The following is an 11,286-nucleotide window of genomic DNA, read 5'->3' as shown; positions in this document are numbered from 1 at the left end:
TGAAAAGCCGAGTAAGGATGGAATATTATGTAGGATGGAATAATACATATGTATATTTAAAAAAATAACAGTAATCATTCATTTTATGAAGAAAACATTTTGGTAATTTTCAATTTCTTATTGACAGAGTAATTGTACATAATTATATTTTCTAATAGTATTACTGTTATACAATTTCCCTCATATATAATAGTTTGACTATTTTTATGGTTCTTTATTGCAGATTACTGATAATTACGCTATTTTTACTTAATCTTATATGAATATAAAAAAAAATTGGTTGTATTTCTCTGAAATCTACTTGTCCTGTCCCTTCCGTTCCTCTAAATTAATAAAGCAAAGAGTTTGATTTACTGTGTCACATAAAACTTTGGCCATCTTTTTTAATTAAAGTTCAAACACTGTTATCCCAATCGCTTGGCGAGCACGAACCAAACCTCGGCATTAGCGAGCTCCATGCTCAATTGTTATTGGATCTAGAGGTCTCTTTTAGTTCGCTCGAAAACTCGATTCGCCCGCACTCGCGCCACATAAATAATAGTACTACCGTATAGAAAGGAAACTTCCTACAAAACCGAAGTTTGACAGCGGTTCAGGGTCGAACCATGATGTCCCTTTCTAATATATGGCACTATCCCTTTCGGCTATTTAGGGTTGTCAAAATGCAGGTAATATCTTATCTGTGGTCGTGCAGACAAATGGACGTCAAGTTGTGCCAACCCTAATAATTGCTAGAAGCAATGCTGAGCCGAATGGAGCCGAGTTTGCCCGTAGCGAGGAGTTTCGCACCCCTGCTCGCGTTTCTAGATTACACAGCCAGTGTGTCCGCTACATACCACAGTCCACACTCCGGGACAATATGGCCGCAGATTCAATTTGAGATGTGCCCACGGCTATTTCCTTTCTTTTATGGCGCGTGGCACTTAGGTCATGGGATTCATAGGATTAACTGGTCACTGCGAAATCAGTTGATGCAGAAATAGTGCTTGGAGAAAATAAGGAAGGCATTGACAGATGGAAGGAAGTTGATGGGATACTACCACATTTAAGAGTAGTGCGAAGCATACACATATATCAAAAACTTTAATATATCATAACCAATAATTGAATTAGGCTGATACACAGATATACTTGAGTCTTAAATAAATAAAATCGAAACGAATCGCAATTTAATATGCAAATTTAATATAAACTGTCTACTCCCTTTGTTTAATTTGTCTTAATTAATCCACGAAAACCTGCCTCGAGATTAGTCAATTTCGTTACACAATTAGAAGAAAATTTAATTGTAAGATAAATTACGAGGAGGAGAATTCGCAATTTGTGGTGTCTTTTCAGTCACAAAACCATAATAGCAGCGTTTTACCTGAAATAAAACGCATATTAAATACTTGCCTCACTGGAAGCTATAATTGAGAGAGCATATAAATTTTTATCAATTTTCATACGAATTTTTAGTTTTGTGTTATTTTTATTCCATTTTATTCTAACAGTATTTTGACGCTGCACCAACTAGATCTTTCAGTTTAGCCCACGGTTGACTGGTAGATAATTCCTTCTGGCATTAAGTCTGCCATTTGTACTCTTCATGTATTGTGCAAAGAAGTTTAAATAAAATAAATAAATAAATTTTACTACAATTTCCGTCTCAGTGGCGACATCTGGCGGTAGCGTTCTCTTTTTCTTATAAAGGCGAACACACATATAAGACATCCGTTATCCGCGACCACGACCAGTGTAACCTGCGTCGAAACGTCGCCGTCGGATATAATGGTACTAAAATAAATTGCTACATTAGATAATTAAATTATTATTAATAATTCTAAAGCCTGATAAAAACGGCATGCTCTCTTCTGTTGAATTCTTTCTAATGCAAAAAACGCAGTAAGTATAGTAACATCACCGTGTTTATTTTGCGAATATGTTAATTCTGAAATTGTAGATAGAAAATGAGTTTAGGTATTCCCGGGTACGGACGTCATTATGTAAGAGAGTAAAATAATACAATGTCACAAGCACGCAAATTGAGGTACTTAGTCGCAAAATTCACGTGTCCCGAACACGAGGGACTGAAATCCGTCGCCAATAGGTATGCGGTTTGAGAAGTTTAATTTTTTTCAATTTTTCAAATACGTTTGAAGTAAAATAATATACGTTCTAAAGGGAAATTAGAGGGAAACATCTAGGTAAGGCAGGTTAAAAGAGCTTTTGGCATTACCCGCAATTTTTAAATGAAATTCTAGCTTTTTATATGACAATAACACTCATATCTGTTTTTCGGGTATATATTGAACGCAGTGTAATCACAATTACAATATGTCTGTAACAATGTAGTATTATCCGATATTAAATTAAATGTATCGTCACTGGCAGACATTTTCACAAATACAAAATTAAAAGCATTGCGCGTGGATTGCCTTATTTATCTCTAAGTGTATATTGTCCAAGAGAAATAAGATGAATACAAGGAAGCGACGATAACGGAAGCCCCTGAAGCTATTAGAATCTTATTCATTGCCTTTGCTAACAAAAGCTTTTTGTTATAAATAGACTTCGATTGCAAAATTGTCAGGATTGAAATTGTTTGATGCGTCGCTGATTTTTACAAGTAAACAACTAGTGGAGGGGAAATTCCTTCTACTTTACCAGTTGCGTCCTAATATTATTATTCTACGTTCTAATTAGTGATACGAGGAATTTACTTTGCATTAAGTACATAAAGGTAGGTGGCTTCAGGTACTTTTTAAGTTTTATTAAACATTGGATCTATAAGTTAGGTATTGATCTATTCTGTGCTTAGTTTCAGATCCTTTAAGATATTGGTTGTTTACAATTATTGTTTTGATTTAAACATTTCTCCACGTGTTTGTTGCAACAGCTGCATTTCATATAAATTACCATATTAAACAAATAGCTACGCGCCGCGATTGCTTACACAAGCAGACATAAATTATAGTTTGCTGTCGAACACTTATTTATTAGAATAGAATAGAATAGAATAGAATATTTATTTGCTTGAATACGTAACAATCAGATCTTATAAAATAGTTAGACACAGTATTCAGTCGACACAACATCAACATGCAAAATATTTACATAATGGTACAAAAAATGGTATGGTTGGTGGTTGAGTAGCAAAAGCAAAGCGACTGCAATTTAACTTCGATGATGATCGGTTAAAGGTCAGGTAGGGGGTCTACGGTGCTGGATATTCTGAGTTTCTAATCCTGGTAAGGGCATTCATTTTTATAATAAGCGTAATTTTTTGGTTATGTTGTAATAAATACTTATATATTGGAGTCCAATGAAGAAAATGTATCAGCACAAGCTTTATTGAACAATTTACTGCTTTAGTTACCTACATTAAACTGTCTTACATTAATTATTTGGATTTTGACAACTTTGACAACTAAGGGCCACTCGCGCCATCCTACTAACCCGAAGTTAGGCGGTTAAACCGTTAACCCAGTGTCAAATTGTACGTGACCATGGTAACTCCAGGGTTAACCGGTTAACCCGGGTTACTGGAATGGTGCAAGTGGGCCTATACAATTCATATTATTAAGGATTAGCTACACTGGACGCGTTCTGCGGTCAGCCGGGCTATGATGCTCGACTGTATAAATGATATAGCTGTATAAATGATGATAAAACTGACATTTTATCCAGTTTTGACGTCTTATCCACTTTTGACAACGATAGCCGTTAAATGATATACTGCATAACATGGTCGTTGGATAATATGTCATTTGTCCACATTTCCACCTTAAAATTTGATGATAAGTGGATAAGTTAAATGATATATATGACACTTGTCCAGATTTATACATTTTTATACACTTTTGTCCACTTTGACAGCAATAGCCGGTAAATGGCTACGATTGTTGGATAAATAGATATATAGTCGATTTTTGACGGCTAGCCTTTGATTAATTTATCGTAGTGCTCACTGGGCACGATAAGTGGAAACACATAGACTTGAATACTAGAAGGGGATTTGAAATGAAATGAAATGTAATTAAAAGTATTTATTTGTCAGAATATGGTACATTGATGTGATCTTAAGTTAGAATTAATGCAAGTTCCATCATATTCTACCGTGAAGTTTGGTTTAAGGTCTTTTTGTGAGGATAGTACATCTTTCGTTTGTTCTGCTAAGATTAGCGAAAAAGACTTGTGGAATATAAATTGTGAAATATACCAGTTTTTGGAGTTAAATATCAGTAAGTATCTGTTTTTTTTTTCACTATAATATATACAATTTGGATTCCATTTATTTACATATAATATTATCAATACATTCTTTGTAGGGATGGCAAGACACCATTTCTTCTTGGCAGCTGCTGCTATTAAAAAAAGAGGAAAGAAAACTGCAACGACGGGCCATAAGGGATGCATGCAACCGATATGCCTAACAAGGAGTTTCGTCACATATATACCTATAGAGTGCGCAAAAAATTGGCACTCTATTTGTGTGGCGAACTCGACGCCGACCTCAAACCTCAACATGGCGATGGATTGCCGGCACATCTTAAAGTAAAGATATAATGTTGCACTATTCCTCAAATCTTTCTTGTCACCTTTACCACCACCTTGATCTTAATACTTGTTTAATAATGACATACCAACTTACAACTCTTTATTTTAGGTTCTAACATCACTGCACCTATTAACTGACGGTAGTTACCAAAGGGGAACTGGACAAGACCATGGCTTGTCCATTGCTCAATCTACCGTCAGCAAGTCCCTAGATCAATTTGTGACTGCGGTGAATAGAAGGTATGTCCATTTTGGTACTGAACACCACTGACGCAGGTGATGAGAACTATAATGATGTTCCTTTTATACGGCGTAATCACATACATAGTCAGTAACATTATATTTATACATTTTTCCTAATACATACTTACGTAGAATTTTGAGGACTATGAAATAGAAATAAGGCTTGAATGTGTATTTTTGAAAATTAAAAGTAATTTGAAGTGTTTCTAAATATTTCAATGCATATTCATATTCATATGTACCTAACTTTTGTTATTAAATGCAACTTCTTTAGGACTCTTCGAAGCTTGTACTTCCATATTTATGGAAGTATTATTCAATATTAGCTACGTGTAGCTAAGGTACCAAATCATAAAAGTGGTGGGTTGTTTACAGACTTAAGGACAAATGGATATCTCTTCCCAGGAGACGAGCGGTCCCGGCAATCCATCGCCAGAGGTTTACCCGGGTACCTGTCGAGTCGACCCTAGTATATAGTATCCATAATTTTTAGATGTAGGTTTTAAGTTTGTAAATTTCTGTATACTTTTTAATATTTGTTATATAAATAAATACACATATAGCTAATAAATTTTTTGATATTTTTTTGTATTAATATAAATAAATGTGGAACTTAAAAATGAAGTTCATAAGATAAGTATGCATAAAGCTGATGAAAGTAATTAATATGTACTTTATATTAATAATAAATTATGAATAAATAATGGGCTTGAAAAATTAGGTAGGTATATGCAACCTTCTCAATGTTACTTCATACAACCAAGTATTGTGTATACGCGAGTCAATGGCTAAAGAAATCGGTATAAGTAAGCTCTCCGATTACGCATAGGTTGTTACGAATCTCACGGTCACGTTATAAATACTGGGGTTTCCGAGATGTCTACATGCTTGCTAGCCTATCGTTGGGAATTAGGATTTTTCTTTTCTAGGGTTCCGTAGTCAACTAGGAACCCTTATAGTTTCGCCATGTCCGTTCGTCTGTCTGTCTGTCCGAGGCTTTGCTCCGTGATCGTTAGTGCTAGAAAGCTGAAATTTGGCATGGATATATAAAATATAAATCAATCGAAAAAAATGATATGAGGTTTTTAAACAGTTTCTGACATTTCCTGCGATAAATCGAGGATTGAAAACATTTTAACAAAAATACTGATGATCTTAGATTTTTCTCATGGGCTGTATTGTCATCGAATAATAAAAGTTATCGAACTATAATAGAAGTGGCCTACCGCGTGCGCCCGTGAGGGATAGAACATACGCAATGCGACAATATGATTGGTCGAGTAGCCCACCATAAACCATTCAAATTTACGATGGGGAATAAAAAAAACCGGCCAAGTGCGAGTCGGACTCGCGTTCCTAGGGTTCCGTACATTACACAATTTAACAATTTAAGCAATGTATTTTTTATGTGAAACGTGAGTGAAATGTCTTTAAAAAACCCGTAGGGGTAGGATCAAAAACTAAGTAATTAAGCCCAATTCACGCTTGACTGCACATTTTTAGTAGGTTTTTCTGTAATCTATATGTAAAGATCTGTTTTGTGTGTTTTTTTTTTAATTTAAGACCCAGTAGTATCGGAGATAAAGGGGGGGAATGGTAATTTTTTGTCTATTTTCTTGAATAACTTCTAAATTGTTTATCCTAAAATTATAAAAAATATATATTTGAGATTCTCACAATGAGCTCTTTCATTTGATGACCTTCCAACCCAGAGGGGGAACTAGGCATTGTTAGGATCAGTCCGGTTTCCTCACGATGTTTTCCTTCACCGAAAAGCGACTGGTAAACATCAAATTATATGTCGTACAAAGTCTATCATTTGAACCATGGGTTCAAAACAAAAAAAAAAACGTGAATGTAGAGCTGTAGAAAGACATTCAATGAAAAGTCGTTTTTGACTTATCGCTAAAACTTCCCTTCTTAGTAAAAAGACGTACCTATGTACAAAGCGTTGCGAAGGTATGCACCTACTCCCTTTTGCCTGTTATGTTATGTTGTTACTTACTAATAGGTTCCATTCAAGGCAGCCTATTGTGACGGACGGGTAACTACGGAGCCCTACAATGAGCATGGCCCGACATGCTCTATGCCTTTTTTTCATATATTCAGCACTTGAACCTCTTATGGTCACGGAATTAATTTAGATATTGTCTATGTCACCTATTTTGTGTGTTTTTTTTACTAGCCTATACATATATAATAGAAGGAAGAATAGAAAAAAGGAGAGGCAGAGGAAGATCGAGACGTGCGTTTTTGGACCAAGCCAAAGAGAAAATCAACGTAGTGACGTATCAGGAGCTCAAAACAGTGGCAGAAAGAAGAACGGAGTGGCGTGGCGGTTACTCCACCGACAAGAGCCATCAGGCTCTTAAGAGTTATGATGATGACATATACATATAAGAGTGTTCCACTGCTCGGCAAAGGCCTTCCCTCTCACCGCTATTTAGTCCTATCCAAATTGTCCAATGTACACTCCCACTTCTTTTCTAAATAAGTGTCCTGCCATCTCTATTTTGGTCTTTCTCTGCTCCGAGGTCCATCCTGTGGGATCCAGTATGTGGCTAGTTCGTTAATTCGGCCAACGTGCCCTGCCCAGCCCCATTTAGCCCACTTATAGCTTTGCGACCTTCATGCCCACATCCACAATACCGGTTTTGGATCGCAGTGCGGTGTTTATATGTAATATGCTCGGTTGGTCGGTTCTACGAACATCCAGCATGCTGCGTTCCATTGCTCTCTGACAAACCTTGAGTCTGGACTTTTCAGTTTCAGTTTAAGACAAAGTTTATGAATAGGTAGGATAAACATTCCGACCAGTTTATTTGACAAAGAATATCTGAATTTATACCAAATTGACCTGAATATCTATTCAGGTGCTGAATTTCTTAAAAAACAAGCGCACGTGTTGTCATCACGGTTTATGACATACAGCCTGGTGACAGACAGACGGACAGTAGAGTCTTAGCAATAGAGTCCCGTTTTTACACTTTGGGTACGGAAACCTAAAAAGTAACCAAGGAACCATATACATTGGACACACGTAGGGAGCTTTTGAAATGTTTACGTTTCCCATTCGTAAAGTGTCCTAACAGCAAAATCCAACTATCTATATCTCTTTCGCTCATTACTTTTCATATGTAAATGTGGTGGTCGAAAATCGTGGGTTCACCCTCGGGTTGTGCTTTAGCTATGAATTTCGGTTAGGGTCCGTTTCATACAGACAAGTGGTTAATAAGGATATTCGCTGACTTTGAATATGTTTGACGAGGATGTATTTTCAAAATGGCATAAAATCGTCAAATGAAGGAGTTTAATAATAAGTAATACTTAGTTTTAAAGAACATATTAACTATTTACTTAAATAAAACCAAAATTGGGCGATATCGTGAGAATTTTTTGAGAAAAGTTATCTTAAAAAAGAAAAAAACGTTAAATGCTAAAAAATTTGCATCTTTGGTGACAGATTGCACAAAAACTATAAGTGTAGTGCACTGTAGTGTGTATAAGAGATTAATAGCAAATTTATTAAGGATCACTTCGTTCCTACACACTTTTTCTGTATCTTGAACGGTTTCCTTAAAAATTGAGAAAACCCGGGTTTCAGGCCCATTGCGGGGGGGGGGGGGGTGACGCAGAGGGGGGAGGGATGGGGAGGGTTGATGAAAAATAACCTCGGTCCATAACGTACATATCCCAATTTAAAAAAGTCTTCCATTAATTATGCCGTAATTTTAGCTAATTTCCCTTACCTAATGATTGACGCGACAGTATCTCGCCGCGAGATAGACTACCCGTCTTTCTGTATGAATTAAAGGGGGTCGGGTAGTCTATGTCGTGACGAAATACTCTCGCGCCAAACATGTGCTAGCCCGGCTATAATTAGTTTATGTAGCTTCAGATACCATAGTAAAAAAAATACAGCGAATATAAGTTTTTATAGAAAACTTGTTTTTGCTCTATTTCGTTTACGTTTACGAGAGCTATATAAAATAATTACAGACCTAGATATACCTCATGTTATCGTATATGCAAGGTTTCATTAAAATCCAACACGTAGTTTTAAAATGAGAACGAAACTCCGTTTGTATGGGAAGGTGAAATTCGGCCGAGCTTGCCCGGGACTCTTACATGAAGATTACTGTTTACATGGCGGAACAAAAAGTATCATTCATAAGATTAACATATAGGATAGCGTTTACCCCTAAAAGCATCTGCTAATAGGATCAGAGTCACATGGAAAAGCTAGTTACTAAATAAAATACCTAATTCATGCATGTTTGAGAAAGATAGACGCATTTAAAATGGCATGGCGGTAAGAAATTCTGCTTCTTCTGATACAGGCGTTCGTAGGGCTCTGTAGGAAAAAGATAGGAGGGCGAACCATTCGTTCAATCCATTAATTGTAATGCAATTATCAATGATACTACATCAGTTACTAGCGGCGATACTCCTCGCCCCTTTTGGAATGTGGCGAAAATCTCGCACTGACCCTTAATGAAACAAGTTGGTCCAGGCTACAGCTATATGTTTGTGAAGCTGGAGCTGGTGATGGTGGTGTGATATTAAAGCGAACAGAGGCCTCGCCGGCGAGTTGCGGAGGCATGAGGCGGGGAACATCTTTGTGTTAACGAGTAATATGCGACTTAAGACCTCGGGACGTGAACACTCGCGACGAGTCAAGACAGTAAGGGGCACGACGACTCAGACAGAGAACTCATTGCATCTAACACCATGAAATAGTAACATAGTAAATGAGAAACTTATATCAAATAACAAACACAAACCACAGTATATAATTATGTATAACTAAACAATTCACAATTAACGTCTGGCACGATACTGCAGAGTCGATACACTCTCGATGTGTGCACGGTGCACCGTCGCATCTAGCGGCGGCAGCGGGGACTTGGTCGGAGCCGGAGCGCTAGGCCTCAGACAGGGCGTCGAAACGAAAGGGGCTAAAGGGCAGGCGAAAGCCGGCACTCCAATGGGTAGGCCTAGTTTTTACAGGCGCCTTCGGGGACATCGGTAAACAATGAATTCGATAGGGTCGTAATCGTAACACAATTTCAAACCGTACCACAAAATTCTTACATTGCATATTTCCATTTTAAAAGAACATTTTTACATATATATGATTAAAATAGAATTTTACTACTGCTGTAATGCGACATGCTAAAGACGGTTAAATTTGAGGCGACGGTATAAAAGTTTTACTTTAATAAACGCCTTAAATAAACTCAATTAGAGTTTATTTTTCAAAAGCTTACACCATGGATAATTTTTAACTATCAATATCACATGTACATGGATAAGTGATAGGACGTCATTTAGCCAAATATTCATTAAAATACACTTTAATTAAACTTGTTTAGAATTGATTTTTCAAAAGCTCAAACCATGGATAATTTATAACTGTCTATGTCATTTGTACATAGATAAGTGGTAGAATGTGATTTAACAATCTATTCTTTAAAATACACCTTAAGTTATCGACTTTAAAATTGATTTTTCAAAACCTCATCGCTATCATTTGTCACTTATACGTTATCCTCGCGACTTTATATCCAATTATATCACTTATCAGATATGCCGTCTTTTCACTTATACAATTATAAATGAAATGGTGACAAAGCATCATAGCCCTCCTGGTCAAACCCGCATTATGTATGAACAACATTGACAGCAACCTTTGAAGTTGAAATTTGACCCGACCGCTGCCCGCAGAACGCATCCAGTGTGGCAATAGTTTAACCGTAGCAGCATTAGCAGAAACAACGCGATTTTCGTTTGCGAATTCAATTCATATTTAGTCCAAAAAAAACCGGCCAAGTGCGAGTCGGACTCGCCCACCAAGGGTTCCGTGCAAATATAATCTTTTTTTTAATTTTTTACAAATTTATAGTTTTTAGATTTTTCCCTGTACTTGTAGTGTAAGACGATATTACTTGCAAAATTTCATAGTTCTAGGTCAACGAGAAGTACCCTATACATTTTGATTCCGTTGAGAGGGTCGACATATACGTTTTTTGCGGCATAATCTTTTATTAACCTTAATTTAGGTTTGATTTTTTTTAAGCTTTAAGGATGACTCACGTTAGACCGGGCCGTGAGCGGGCCGGAGCTTCCGGCGCTTACTTTTCTATGACATGACAGGTGATCACGTGATGCTTTCCATAGAAAACGTAGCGCCGGAAGCTCCAGCCCGGTCACGGCCCGGTCTAACGTGAGTCATCCTTTAAGCTGTACCTAAACCTATTTCAACTCAATATCTACACTCATTCCTGAGATAAAGGGTCTTGACCGACAGACGGACGGACGGACGGACGAACGGACGGACAGACAGACAGACAGACAGACGAACGGAACCATTATTATTACAGGATCAATTTGTTGTCTGTCCGACTAATAACTAATAATATCAAATACAAATACAGCAGCGTTTTGTTTTTTGAACCGCCTAATTAGTTGAATGTCAAATTAAATTATCATTTATTTTCTCCT

Source organism: Cydia strobilella, chromosome 9 (assembly GCF_947568885.1).
Source record: "Cydia strobilella chromosome 9, ilCydStro3.1, whole genome shotgun sequence".
Classification (NCBI taxonomy): Eukaryota; Metazoa; Arthropoda; class Insecta; order Lepidoptera; family Tortricidae; genus Cydia; species Cydia strobilella.
The sequence above is the reverse complement of the archived record's forward strand: the minus strand, read 5'-3'. Positions refer to the sequence as shown.